Source organism: Lycium barbarum, chromosome 12, assembly GCF_019175385.1.
Source record: "Lycium barbarum isolate Lr01 chromosome 12, ASM1917538v2, whole genome shotgun sequence".
In the NCBI taxonomy this organism is placed as follows: domain Eukaryota; kingdom Viridiplantae; phylum Streptophyta; class Magnoliopsida; order Solanales; family Solanaceae; genus Lycium; species Lycium barbarum.
Window position 1 is genome coordinate 81,117,540 of NC_083348.1, and position 14,780 is coordinate 81,132,319.

Below are 14,780 nucleotides of genomic sequence, written 5' to 3' on the forward strand. Positions count from 1 at the left end.
TTCGGGGACTTGATGCTATGTCTCCGGTTGTTTTCGGGGACTTGATGCTATGTCTCCGGTTGTTTTCGGGGACTTGATGCTATGTCTCCGGTTGTCTTCGGGGACTTGATGTTATGTCTCCGGTTGTCTTCGGAGGCTTAATGATAATTTCTGTAAGGTTCAATGTAAAATCGTTAGCATTGGTAAAGTGAATGATAAGGTAGAGAGTAGTGTCATAGTGTAGCCGTCTGGCTTATGCATATGAGACTGTATAGTCGAATGATGCCCCCGGTTGTCTTCGGAGACTCGACGCCAATCCTATAAAATTCAAGATAAATATGTGAATTCTTATTTTAGGGTAGAATGACCCAATATGTCCTATTTTAGGGTGAACGGACCCAAGTATCCTATTTTAGGGTGGACGAACCCACATATGCTATTTTAGGGTGGAAGAACCCGATATGTCCTATTTTAGGGTGGACGAACCCAAGTATCCTATTTTAGGGTGGACGGACCCAAGTATCTTATTTTAGGGTGGAAGAACCCGATATGTCCTATTTTAGGGTGGACGAACCCAGGTATCCTATTTTAGGGCGGACGAACCCAAGTATGTCTCCGGTTGTTTTCGAGGATATGATGCATATGCCGTGTGAGGCATTTAAAGAAATGATATCCTATTAAAGGCGGACGAGCCTAAAATGTCATATTTTAGGGTGGACGAACCCAAGCATGTCTCCGGTTGTTTTCGAGGACATGATGCATATGCCGTGTGAGGCATTTAAAGAAATGATATCCTATTAAAGGCGGACGAGCCTAAAATGTCCTATTTTAGGGTGGACGAACCCAAGTATCCTATTTTAGGGTAGAAGAACCCAATATGTCCTATTTTAGGGTGGACGAACCCAAGTATGTCTCCGGTTGTTTTCGAGGACATGATGCATATGTCGTGTGAGGCATTTTAAAGAAATGATATCCAATTAAAGGCGGACGAGCCTTAAATGTCCTATTAAAGGCGGACAAGCCTAAAGTGTCCTATTAAAGGCGGACAATCCTAAAGTGTCCTATTAAAGGCGGACGAGCCTAAAGTGTCCTATTAAAGGCGGACAATCCTAGAGTGTCCTATTAAAGGCGGACGAGCCTAAATGCTGTGCGTTTGCGAACAATGATGTTGTCCCTTTGTCGGACATTTGAAAGTAATAATGCAATGCGATGCGGTGCCTTTGCAGTGCGATGCTTTTGAAGAAATGATGTCCTATTAAAGGCGGACGAGTCTAAAATGTATAGTTATCCTCGGGGTGTGATATTGATGCCTCCAGCGGTCTTGGGAGATGCCTTCAGCTGTCTTTGGAAACTTAACAATGATTCCTGCAAAGTTCAGAGTAAAATGGTTAAAGCTGGTAAAGTATATGATAAAATAATTGATAAAGTATGGAGTAAAGTGGTGGAATAGCCGTCTGGCTCATGATGTTGATGGTATCGTGACAGGCCCAATTTAGGACACGTAATCCTGATTTGATTCGCCTTCAATCTCGTCAACCTACAAAAACAGGTGTATAAAGTTATAAAATTATTTTGATAAAAATAAATTAAAAGATAAGGTTGGAAGTAAAGCTGTATGGTTTTTGAGGCGAGGCCACAATGGCCCTGATTGATAGACTTGACTGTTGATCTCGCGATTTTAAGTTCCTGCACTCAAAGAAAAATTCTTAGTTTGGGAGGGGGAAGTTGATTCGTGTTGACTCGAAGCTTGACGTTGTTGGCTGCTCCATTCGTCTTGTTTGTTTGGATCTTGTGACCTCCGTTCAACCTCGGTAGATGAACAGTAGCGAAAATGATTGAAAGAAAGTGTTTCATTTAAAAAGTGTATATGTAAGTGTATATATAAGGAAAGATATATATGTAAGTATATGTATATAAGGAAATATATATGTGTAAATATATGTATGTAAGTTGTAAAATATTTCTGCCAACTTCAGATTGTGACACTTCTAAAGTAATTGGTCTATAATACTTCCTATCTGGTAGCCTCAATCTTGTCGATGTCCAACCGTTCTTTTGTCTATATATTTTCAAAATATGCCCCAATTTTGGGTTCAGAAGGGTATGTTAAATTTATGTTGTGGTGTGACCGAACCTTGTATAGGTTGCCTACGTATCCCTCCAAGGGAATCAGGTCAGAACGTAGTTCGTAAGTACATAAAAAAATGGTTTGAAATTTTGATAAAGGAACCGACCCCAATGTGGATTGCCTACGTATCCCGCCAAGGGAATCAGGTCAGCGTAGTTCTGTTATGTAACTGGCTACAGGTTGGTAGGATTTCTATCTAAATATGATTGACCTGTATGTTGATAGTCTACGAATCCTGTCGACGGAATCAGGTCATGTGTAATTCTCCTTACATAAGGATTTCTGATTTTATGTTATAATGCAACCGAACCCTATGTGGGCTGCCTACGTATCCCACCACGGGAATCAGGTCGGAACGTAGTTCGTACCGTTTGTTAAAGGATTTTTTATTTTCTGTTATAGTGCAACCGAACCCTATGTGGGCTGCCTACGTATCTCACCATGAGAATCAGGTCAGAACGTAGTTCGTATGCATAAGATATTTTGGACTTTTTGTTCTAAATGCAACCGAACCCTATGTGGGCTGCCTACGTATCTCTCCATGAGAATCAGGTCAGAACGTAGTTCGTACATAAGATATTTTGGATTTTTTTTTTGTTCTAAATGCAACCGAACCCTATGTGGGCTGCCTACGTATCTCACCATGAGAATCAGGTCAGAACGTAGTTCGTACATAAGATATTTTGGATTTTTTTTGTTCTAAATGCAACCGAACCCTATGTGGGCTGCCTACGTATCTCACCATGAGAATCAGGTCAGAACGTAGTTCGTACAGTTGTTAAAGGAAAGGTTGCAAATTAGGTTGTCTTACCTAATGTCGTCTTTTGATTTCTTCTTGGATTGCTAGCTCTCAGGCTTATGTCATCACCTATTGGCTATTCGAGTTCTTTTGAGTGAAATCTTGTCTTGTTCCCTAGTTTCTTTGTATGTCGTCTTATTCGTACATTTTATGTCACAATCGTAGAGTTGGCAGTCTTGATAAATAAAGTAGAAAATAGATGATTAAGGAAAATCAGAAATGCATTCATGGTTTTTGCAATTCAAGCTTCCACAGGATGAAGCAAAACAAACAAACTTTGGGTACGGTTCAAACATCAATAAAAGAAAACAAGTTCACTACATGTTCATGCTACCAAGACTCCCGGCGAATCGAGGACGGAGTACAAATCCAATTCTTCAGAATTTCCCTGGTTTGGCACTTCATGCGATAGGTGTCTCGGCGTTGTGAGTAGCTGTAGCAGGAATCTTCATGAGTGTTTGTCTTTGGATTGTTTATGGGAATGACAAAAATTGATGTCATGTCTCTTTTCCACCCTCCAATCGACATACTGGATTCATTTAAATCTTGTTATCTTCGTGAGTAGGCAAAGGATTGTTGACCACATTGGGCTTAGCTTCAGCGAGCTGGATTACTCCTTCTTTAATCAGGGCTTCGATTTTGTTTTTAAACCCATAGCAATCTTCAATGGCGTGCCCAGCAACTCCAGAATGGTATGCACAGCGCTTGGAACCATCAAACCATTTTGGGATAGGATCGGGAATTTTTCCTTCAATCGGTTGTATTATGCCCGCTGCTTTCATTCTTTCAAACAATTGAGCCAAGGGTTCAGCGATCGGAGTGTAGTTACGGGTGTTTTTGGTATCAAGGTTTGGACGAGCTCTAGGTGCAGCATGTGGTCGACTTTGGTAAGTTGGAGCTTGGACGGGTTGATATGGACGTGGGTTTTGATGTGGAGGTGCTCGGGGTTGGTAGTAGTTAGCTTGGGTGTTGTAGACAGGGTGAGGAGATAGTGGAGCTTGGTAGGGTTCAGGGTAGTGGTAAGGGTAGAAAGGTTGTTGTGGGTGGTTAAAGTATGGAATGGCTTGGTTCAGCTCATGTCCTTGGGCGTTCATGACTGCAGCGACATCTTCCTTCTTCTTTTAACCCCGTTGATAGAACCAGATTGTATAGCTTTGTTCATTGCTTGTAAAGCAATAAGATCCTGAATTTTCCCTGGTTTGATTCCTTCTTCCAAGGCTTCTCCCATTCGAACAACTTCTGTGAATTTTTGTCCCATCATACCTATCATTTTCTCGTAAAATATGCCAGCCTGGCATTCAATGAAGGTAGCAGTCATTTCTCTATCATTCATCGGAGGTTGAACCCTGGCCGCTTCTGACCTCCAACGTAACGCATACTCGCGGAATGTCTCAGCTGATTTCCTGGTTAACTTAGTCATGTAAACTCTATCTGGCGTGATATCGGTGTTAAAACTGAACCTGCCCATAAAGTTTTGCGCCATGTCACTCCAACCACGCCATTTACGGACGTCTTGTTGTGTATACCAAGTAAGTGCTTCGCCAGATAAGCTTCTTATGAAGAGTTTCATCCTTATGCTCTGGTCTCTGCCCACTCCAACCAGTTTGTCACAATAAGCCCTTAAGTGTGTATGAGGGTCGCCTGTTCCATTGAATGTATCAAATTTTAGCGGTTTGTAGCCTACGGGTAAATCAACGTCAGGTTGAACACAGAGATCCTCGTATTCTACACTCTTAGTTCCCCTAGCAACTTGAAGGTTTCTCATTGCTTCTTTGAGACTGTGGATCTCTTTTAGCAATATGTTATCTGCCCCTGCTTTTGCATCCTTTTCCATTTCTTCGTATTGATCCACCTCGGGTTGGAACCTGACCGTTACTGGGTTGGTAAAGGCTTGTGTTTCTGCGGCATATACCGGAGGAACATATTGTGCATTAGGGGTGACAAAGTGTGCCCCGTGTATATGCTGGGTTGGATAAGTTTGGACGATGGGGGTGTTTTGGACAAGAGGTGGTGTGTTATGATTTGTGTTTATAGGTGGTTGATTTGGTGGGTTTAGAGGAGTGGTCGTGGATAGTGAATTAATGTTGGTGAGTAAAGGAACATAGGGAGTGTGAACTAGCGGTTGACTTGGTGGGTTGACGGGTGGTGTATTATGAGTAGCATAGGTAGTGTAGGTGGGTGGTTGATTTTGTGGAGGAGTATAGTTAGTGCAAGTGGGTGGTTGACTTTGTGGGGGAGTATAGGCGGATGATGGATTTGGGGGATTTGCGGGGGTGATTGGAGGTAAGTTGTTGTTGGTAGGTGCATTATTTTGGGGAGGAAAATGCTCAGGAACTGGGGATTTGAGTGATGGGAAACGAGGTGGGTCTGGTGCAGTATTTCTAGGTTCAAGAGGTGAATTTTGGAGTGTGATGGATAAATTGGTCAAGTCCCTAACCCGATTTAGTTCTCCACGTAGATTCTCAATTTCTTGAGTCAGGCGGGCGATATGTTCATCCCGTTGAATAGTAGTTCCGTGTTCGGAAGTCTCGGGCGGATCGCTAGAGATCACGATGTTTTCCACACCAGTCGAAATAGATGCGGCCGGATCAGACATAGTAATTTCATTTCCTTGAACAACCCAATTACGTTCGGGTAACGATGACGTCTTTGACCTTGTGATGTAAGGATGGTCGGCCATCGAGTGTCAACACGAATCAACTCTCTTTTGGGGAATAAGAAAAAAAGAAACATAAAGTATAAACGATGTTAGTCTCATGAACATATCTAGGTGAAGTCACGATCACGTAAAGTCAAGTAAGGCATGTAGCAAATAATTCATCAAGTAGAGTCGAACAAGTTGTCAAACAAATGTAAACGATTATATCAAAACAAATAACGCGTCCTAATATGCATGTGACCTCTTTGTGCCAGAGGTGGGCCTAACGTTATTTGAAGGGTAAAATGTGACATAATATGTCATCCCGTTGCTTTGATTAATTAAACAGATTCTATTTCTCAAAAAATAAAGTACAAAATAATGTAATATTTATTACATGTCCAATGAATACAACATAAAGTGTTTCCTAAAATAAAGTAAATAAAATTTCCTATGTTTAACTTCTGGTTCCATTTGTGATGTCCTTGATCTTCGTCATTTGTTGTACTCCAATGCAAATCCATACCTGTCATAGAATGTTAGTCATTCCTTCCCTCCTAAAGTTTAATTAATTTAGAGCAAATAGTCAATATTTAGGCACAATTATCCTTCAAACATGCACATAAAGTATGATTAGTGTCACTTGGGGTCGTGAACCCGCTTGGACGTTTGGGTAAAGTTGTCTAATGGGTTTAATACACCAAGGGTATTAAACCTCCTAGGTTATAAAATGTATGCTCTTAATAAAGGGTGTTGGTTCAGCTCTATCTTAGGCTGACTAAGAGTGGGTTTACTAGACGCAAGGTTCCCGAGCGGACAACTCGAGTGAGAAGGCTACGCGGTCCCCGTTACTCGGGCACCCCGCGCATACGCCAACTCTCCTAAAATTTGGATTCTATGAAACAATTTTGCGGGTGCGCAAAACACACCTCGCGTGTACGTGTGATAGTGTGAGTTTCCAGAAGTGGAAGAAATATGAATGGAATGACAGTTTATCAAAGCAGTAACACATAAACAGTTTATATCAAACAAACAGTTTATATCAACAAACAATTAATAGCATGTAAAAAACAGTTAACAAATAAATAAAGTAATTTCAAATAAGCACACAAAGCCTATTAGACTAAGTCCGTTATGGTTAGAACCTAAGTGATTCCCCAGCAGAGTCGCCAAGCTGTCATACCCTTTTTTACATGCTATTAATTGTTTGCTTGATATAAACTGTTTATGTGTTACTGCTTTGATAAAACTGTCATTCCGTTCATATTTCCTCCACTTCTGAAAAACTCACACATATTCACACACTTAAAACGGTTTCGCGGTTCGCGCCCGTTCACTATCAAATTACCTTTTAGTTGGATCGATCTTGTGGATTTAGTCGATCGGCGGTGCAGTTGACGGCCACAGACTTTCCACTCCCAAGTTGTCCGCTTGGGGGAACCTTGTGTCATAGGAAAACAACTCTTAGTCAGCCTAAGATAGAGCTAAACCAACACCCTTTATTAAGAACATACATTTCATATCCTAGGATATTTAATACCCTTGGTGTATTAAATCCATTAGATGACTTTACCCAAACGTCCAAGCGGGTTCACGACCCCGAGTGACACCAATCATACTCTATGTGCATGTTTGAAGGATAATCGTGCCTAAATATTGACTATTTGCTCTAATTAATTAAACTTTATGAAGGAGGGGATGACTAACGTTTCTATGACAGGTATGGATTTGCATTGGAGTACAGCAAATGACGAAGATCAAGGACATAAAAAACGGAGCTAGAAGTTAGACATAGGAAATTGTATTTACTTTACTTAGATTAGGAAACACTTCATGTTGTATTCATTTGATATGTAATAAATGTTACACAATTTTTTGTACTTTATTTTGGGGAAATAGAATCTGTTTAATTAATCAAAGCAACAGGATGACATATTATGGCACACTTTACCCTTCAAACAACGTTAGGCCCACCTCTGGCACAAAGAGGTCAAATGCATATTAGGACGCGTTATTATCTTTTAATATAATCGTTTACATCTGTTTGACAATTTGTTTGACTCTATTTGACGAATTATTTGCTACATGCCTTACTCGACTTTGCGTGACCATGACTTTACCTAGATATGTCCATGAAATTAACATCGTTTATACTGTATGTCTATTTTATCTTATTCCCAAACAGAGAGTTGATTCGTGTTGACACTCGATGGCCGACCATCCTTACATCACGAGGTCAAAGACGTCATCGTTACCTGAACGTAGTTGGGTTGTCCAAGGAAATGAAATTACTATGTCTGATCCGGCCGCAGCTATTCCAATTGGTGTAGAAAACATCGTGACCTCTAGCGATCCGCCCGAGACTTCCCAACACGGAACTACTATTCAACGGGATGAACATATCGCCCGCCTGACTCAAGAAATTGAGAATCTAAATGGAGAACTAAATCAGGTTAGGGACTTGACCAATTTATCCATCACACTCTAAAATTCACCTTCTGAACCTAGCAATACTGCACCAGAACCACCTCGTTTCCCATCACTCGAATCCCCAGTTCCTGAGCATTTTCCTCCCAAAAACAATGCACCTACCAACAACAACTTACCTCCGATCACCCCCGCAAATCCACCAAATCCATCATCCGCCTATACTCCCCCACAAAGTCAACCACCCACTTACACTAACTATACTCCTCCACAAAATCAACCACCCAACTACACTACCTACACTACTCCTAATCCACCACCCGTCAACCCACCAAATAAATCGCTAGTTCACACTCCCTATGTTCCGTTACCCACCAACACTAATCCACTACACACAACCACTCCTCTAAACCCACCAAATCAACCATCTATAAACACCAATTATAACACACCACCTCTTGTCCAAAACACCCCCGTCGTCCAAACTTATCCAACCCAGCATATGCACGGGGCACACTTGGTCACCCCAAATGCACAATATGTTCCTCCGGTATATGCCACAGAAACACAAGCCTTTACGAACCCAGTAACGGTCAGGTTCCAACCCGAGGTAGATCAGTACGAAGAAATGGAAAAGGATGCAAAGGCAGGGGCAGATAACATATTGCTAAAAGAGATCCACAGTCTCAAAGAAGCAATGAGAAACCTTCAAGTCGCTAGGGGAACTAAGAGTGTGGAATACGAAGATCTTTGTGTTCAACCTGACGTCGATTTACCCGTAGGCTACAAACCGCCGAAATTTGATACATTCAATGGAACAGGCGACCCTCATACACACTTAAGGGCGTATTGTGACAAACTGGTTGGAGTGGGCAGAGACCAGAACATAAGGATGAAGCTCTTCATAAGAAGTTTATCTGGCGAAGCGCTTACTTGGTATACACAACAGGACGTCCGTAAATAGCGTGGTTGGAGTGACATGGCCCAAGACTTTATGGACCGATTCAGTTTCAACACCGACATCACACCGGATAGAGTCTACATGACTAAGTTAACCAAGAAAGTAGCTAAGACATTCCGCGAGTATGCGTTACGTTGGAGGTCAGAAGCGGCCAGGGTTCAACCTCCGATGAATGATAGAGAAATGACTGCTACCTTCATTGAATGCCAGGCTGGCATATTTTACGAGAAAATGATAGGTATGATGGGACAAAAATTCACAGAAGTTGTCCGAATGGGAGAAGCTTTAGAAGAAGGAATCAAATCGGGGAAAATTCAGGATCTTATTGCTTTACAAGCAATAAACAAAGCTATTCAATCTGGTTCTATCAACGGGGTTAAAAAGAGGAAAGAAGATGTCGCTGCAGTCATGAACGCCCGAGGGCATGAGTCGAGCCAAGCCATTCCATACTTTAACCACCCACAACAAACTTTCTACCCTTACCACTATCCTGAACCCTACCAAGCTCCACTATCTCCTTACCCTGTTTACAACACCCAAGCAAACTACTACCAACCCCGAGCGCCTCCACATCAAAACCCACGCCCGTATCAACCCAACCAAGCTCCAACTTACCAAAATCGACCACATACTATACGTAGAGCCCATCCGAACCCTGACACCAAAAACATCCGTAATTACACTCGGATCGCTGAACCCTTGGCTCAATTGTTCGAAAGAATGAAAGCAGCAGGCATAATACAACCGATTGAAGGGAAAATTCCCGAGCCTATCCCAAAATGGTTTGATGGTTCCAAACGCTGTGCTACCACTCTGGAGTTGTTGGGCACGCCACTGAAGATTGCTATGGGCTTAAAAACAAAATCGAAGCCCTGATTAAGGAAGGAGTAATCCAGCTCGCTGAAGCTAAACCCAATGTGGTCAACAATCCTTTACCTGCTCACGAAGATGCTAAGATTTGAAAGAATCCAGTGTGTCAATCAGAAGGTTGGAAATGGCCAGATCATCAACTTTGTCGCTCCCGTGGTAGACTGAACATGTAGTGAACTTTTATCATGCTCAAAACTTTTGTTGCTTTGCTTCATCTTTTGGATTGCAAATCTATGAATGCATTTCTGATTTTCTTTAATCATCTACTATTATTATTTTCTACTATAATTATCAAATCCGTCAATTCTACGATTGTGACATGAAATGAACGAATAGACAACATACATCTCGAGAGAGTAACAAAGAAACTAGGGGACAAGACAAGATTCCACTAAAAAAAATGAAATAGCCGATAGGTGATAACATAAGCTTGAAAGCTAGCAATCCAAGAAGCAATCAAAGTACGACATTAGGTAAGACAACCTAGTTCGCAACCTTTCCTTAACAGCATGGGTACGAACTACGTTCCGACCTGATTCCCGTGGTGGGATACGTAGGCAGCCCACATAGGGTTCGGTTGCGCTATAACAGGAAATCAAAAAAATCCTTACGCAAAGAAAACCACACAGGGCCTGATTCCCTCGGAGGGATTCGTAGACTATCAACATACAGATCCGTCGCACCTAGATAAAATCCAACAAACCTTTTACCTTTTATATAACAGAACTACGCTGACCTGATTCCCATGGCGGGATACGTAGGCAATCCAGATCGGGTTCGGTCCCTTATTAAAAAATTTAAACCGTTCTTATATACCTTACGAACTACGTTCTGACCTGATTCCCTGGAAGGATACGTAGGCAACCTATATAAGGTTCGGTCACACCACAACATAAATTTAGCATATTCTTCTGAACCCAAAACTGGGGCATATTTTGAAAAAATATAGATAAAAGAACAATTGTGCCTCGACAATATTAAGGCTACCAGACAAGAAATAGTATAAACAAATGACTTTTCAACTGTTTCAGAAGTGTCACAATCTGAAGTTGGCAGAATATTTTATAACTTACGTATATATACATTTACATATATATCTTTTCTTATATACATATACTTGCGTATATATCTTTCCTTATACATATACTTACATACCTACCTTTCAAATTAAACACTTTCCTGCAATTGTTTCACTACTGTTCACCTACCGAGGCTTGAACTGAGATCACAAGAAACAAGACGAATGGAGCACCAACAACGTCAAGCTTCGAGTCAACACGAATCAACTTCCCCCTCCAAACTAAGAATTTTTCTTTGAGTGCAGGAACTTAAACTCGCGAGATCAACAGTCAAGTCTATCAATCAGGGCCATTGTGGCCTCGCCTCAAAAGCCATACGGCTTTACTTCCAACCTTATCTTTTAATTTATTTTTATCAAAATACTTTTATAACTTTATACACCTGTTTTTGTAGGTTGACGAGATTGAAGGCGAATTAAATCAGGATTACGTGTCCTAAATTTGGCCTGTCACGATACCATCAACATCATGAGCCAGACGACTATTCCACCACTTTACTCCATACTTTATCAATTATTTTATCATATACTTTACCAGCTTTAACCATTTTACTCTGAACTTTGCAGGAATCATTGTTGAGTTTCCAAAGACAGCTGAAGGCATCTCCCAAGACCGCTGGAGGCATCAATATCACACCCCGAGGATAACTATACATTTTAGGCTCATCCGCCTTTAATAGGGCATCATTTCTTCAAAAGCATCGCACTGCATATGCACTACTGCTTTCAAATGCCCACACTGCAAAGGCACCGCATCGCATTGCATTATTACTTTCAAACGCCCGACAAAGGGACAACATCATTGTTCGTAAACGCACAGCATTTAGGCTCGTCCGCCTTTAATAGGACACTTTAGGCTCGTCCGCCTTTAATAGGACACTTTAGCCTCGTCCGCCTTTAATAGGACACTTTAGCCTCGTCCGCCTTTAATAGGATATCATTTCTTTAAATGCCTCACACGGCATATGCATCATGTCCTCGAAAACAACCGGAGACATACTTGTGTTCGTCCGCCCTAAAATAGGATACCTGGGTTCGTCCACCCTAAAATAGGACATATCGGGTTCTTCCACCCTAAAATAGGATACTTGGGTCCGTCCACCCTAAAATAGGATACTTGGGTTCGTCCACCCTAAAATAGGACATATCGGGTTCTTCCACCCTAAAATAGGATATGTGGGTTCGTCCACCCTAAAATAGGATACTTGGGTCCGTCCACCCTAAAATAGGACATATTGGGTCATTCTACCCTAAAATAAGAATTCACATATTTATCTTGAATTTTACAGGATTGGCGTCGAGTCTCCGAAGACAACCGGGGGCATCATTCGACTATACAGTCTCATATGCATAAGCCTGACGGCTACACTATGACACTACTCTCTACCTTATCATTCACTTTACCAATGCTAACGATTTTACATTGAACCTTACAGAAATTATCATTAAGCCTCCGAAGACAACCGGAGACATAACATCAAGTCCCCGAAGACAACCGGAGACATAGCATCAAGTCCCCGAAAACAACCGGAGACATAGCATCAAGTCCCCGAAAACAACCGGAGACATAGCATCAAGTCCCCGAAAACAATCGAAGACATAGCATCAAGTCCCTGAAAACAACCGGAGACATAGCATCAAGTCCCCGAAGACAACCGGAGAATTACCATCAAGTCCCCGAAGACAACCGGAGACATATCATCAAGTCCCCGAAGACAACCGGAGACATCGCATGGCGACACGGCCTCACCTACATAAAGCCAAACGGCTATACACTTATTTTACTCCTTACTTCATTCCTTTATTTCATCATCTACTTTACCACTTTAGTGAATTTACCTTAAAATTCGCAGATATCAGTTATCATTGAGTCCCGGAAGACCGCCGGAGACCTTATCACTATCATCTTCAAAAGCAACTAGAGACCTTATTACATCCTCAGCATACGCATCACACATTCATTCAAGTCCCTAAAGACAACCAGAGACAACATTGGCCACACGGCTTCATTTTCATTCCCACACTCATATTTACTATCATGTTACAACTCTTTATAATTTTACACTCTCAACATTATTACTAATTTTGACATGAATTTCAGTTTTAACAGAAAGTACAACCTGCAGAGACGCAATACAACGTGGAACTTTATCTTACGCAGTGGACTGGGGCAAATTTGCTAAAGAGGAATATCAAACTCACAAGCAAAGGTCACGGATCTACTCTCGAACTTAATTCCGCCTATGTCCACAAACACGTGATACGTAGGTTAATTTCTCTTTCACGTCCTCCGCTAAAACTCTACTAAATCTACTCCTTTCACAATCATGTAAGCCTGTCCATATCCCAGTGTCTCCATAACTCAACACTGGGGCATTTTTTTGGAGAATTTACATCGTGTCTAATAGAGTCCTACTTATGGGTGTGATGTGCACCACATTTATAATTAGGAGGCTATAAACATACGGTCCATTCTCAAACACTGTCGTCATCTGTCTTCGACCCGCGAGGATACAAATGACATCTCATCCAACATCTTTTCAAATCATTAACACCTCTCAATACTTCGTCAATCTTCGCATCCCAACATCCAAAATCCCTTCTGCCCTCATAATATTCTTCACTACTATTATTTTCGCTACTCTATTTTTAACATTACGAGTATTACTTTACCACAAATTTTTTATGATGATTCGTCATCATTTCATTTTTTGGGGGGGTTTGGACTCGTTAAATTAATTACAAGACAACACTTTGCAAAATATTTATTTTTTACATTATTAATTATTTATCGTCTTTACCAGTTATTAAATTAGAAGCCCAAGAATAATTAAATAGCGGAGGAATGGTCAACAATTTTCAGCCAATTAATGGCTTAATATACAAATACAATATTATTTTCTACCCAAACAAACAACCCACATTTTTATACCCAACCCACATTTATATCAGCCCATATTTAAATTAATAGACCGGCCCAAACGAATTATTGGCCAGCCCAAAATTACCCGGTCCAGCCCATACCCGAAATTGACCCGGTCCAGCCCATCCATTTCCCCTCCCTTTTTACCTATTTCCGCTTCCATCTTTTTTTTCTCTCCTTTCTCCTTTCCCTCTCTAACCCTAGCCGCCTCTCTCTTTTCCCTCTTCTTCTTTTCCGCCTCCCTCCTCTCTCCCTCTCTCCCTTTCGCCGCCGCTCCCACCTCCCACCATTTCCGCTCCATCCACTTCTCCTTGTCCCCCCACGCCTCACGCTCCTTCCACTTCTCTTTGTCTCCCACTCCTATCGTTCATACGCTCCTCTCTCTCTATTCTTAAACCAAACAAAGCCCTATAAATTCGGGGCAAAGTTTTCGGTTAAAGGGGGGGATTTTTGGAATGGTCGAGAGACGGGAGCCGAAATAAAAAAAAAAAAAAAGGGGATTGAACACGATTTGAAGAATTTCTGGGCTTGGAATTCTGTTTTAGCCACTTAGATTCCTCTGAAAACATTAATATTCTTAAGCCTTAACATTTTCGGGTAGCGATTCAAAATAGCAAACCATATTTTTGCTCCTTTTCTCCCCCCTGCTACTAAATTTCGATTTCAAGCATAGACGAGTTGAGGTTCGCTCGTGTTCGGGTCTATTCATAACGAGAATGTAGATTCGACGACTTCGACGCCTCAGTTCATTGCGCGCGAAACAGGTGAACCTCGATACATTTATTACTTCTAGTCTTTAATTTCTGCTTTTAGTTAAATTTTAACTGATTCTGCTATTTTCTAGTTATGTAGTTTCTTTGTCATCATGTTATTTCTTTGATGTTTGGATGCTGTTAGGATAGGTTGATTAATTGCTAATTGAACTTAAAAATGTCTGTTGTAATTCGGATGATTAGATGGAATTTCCAGGACTTAGA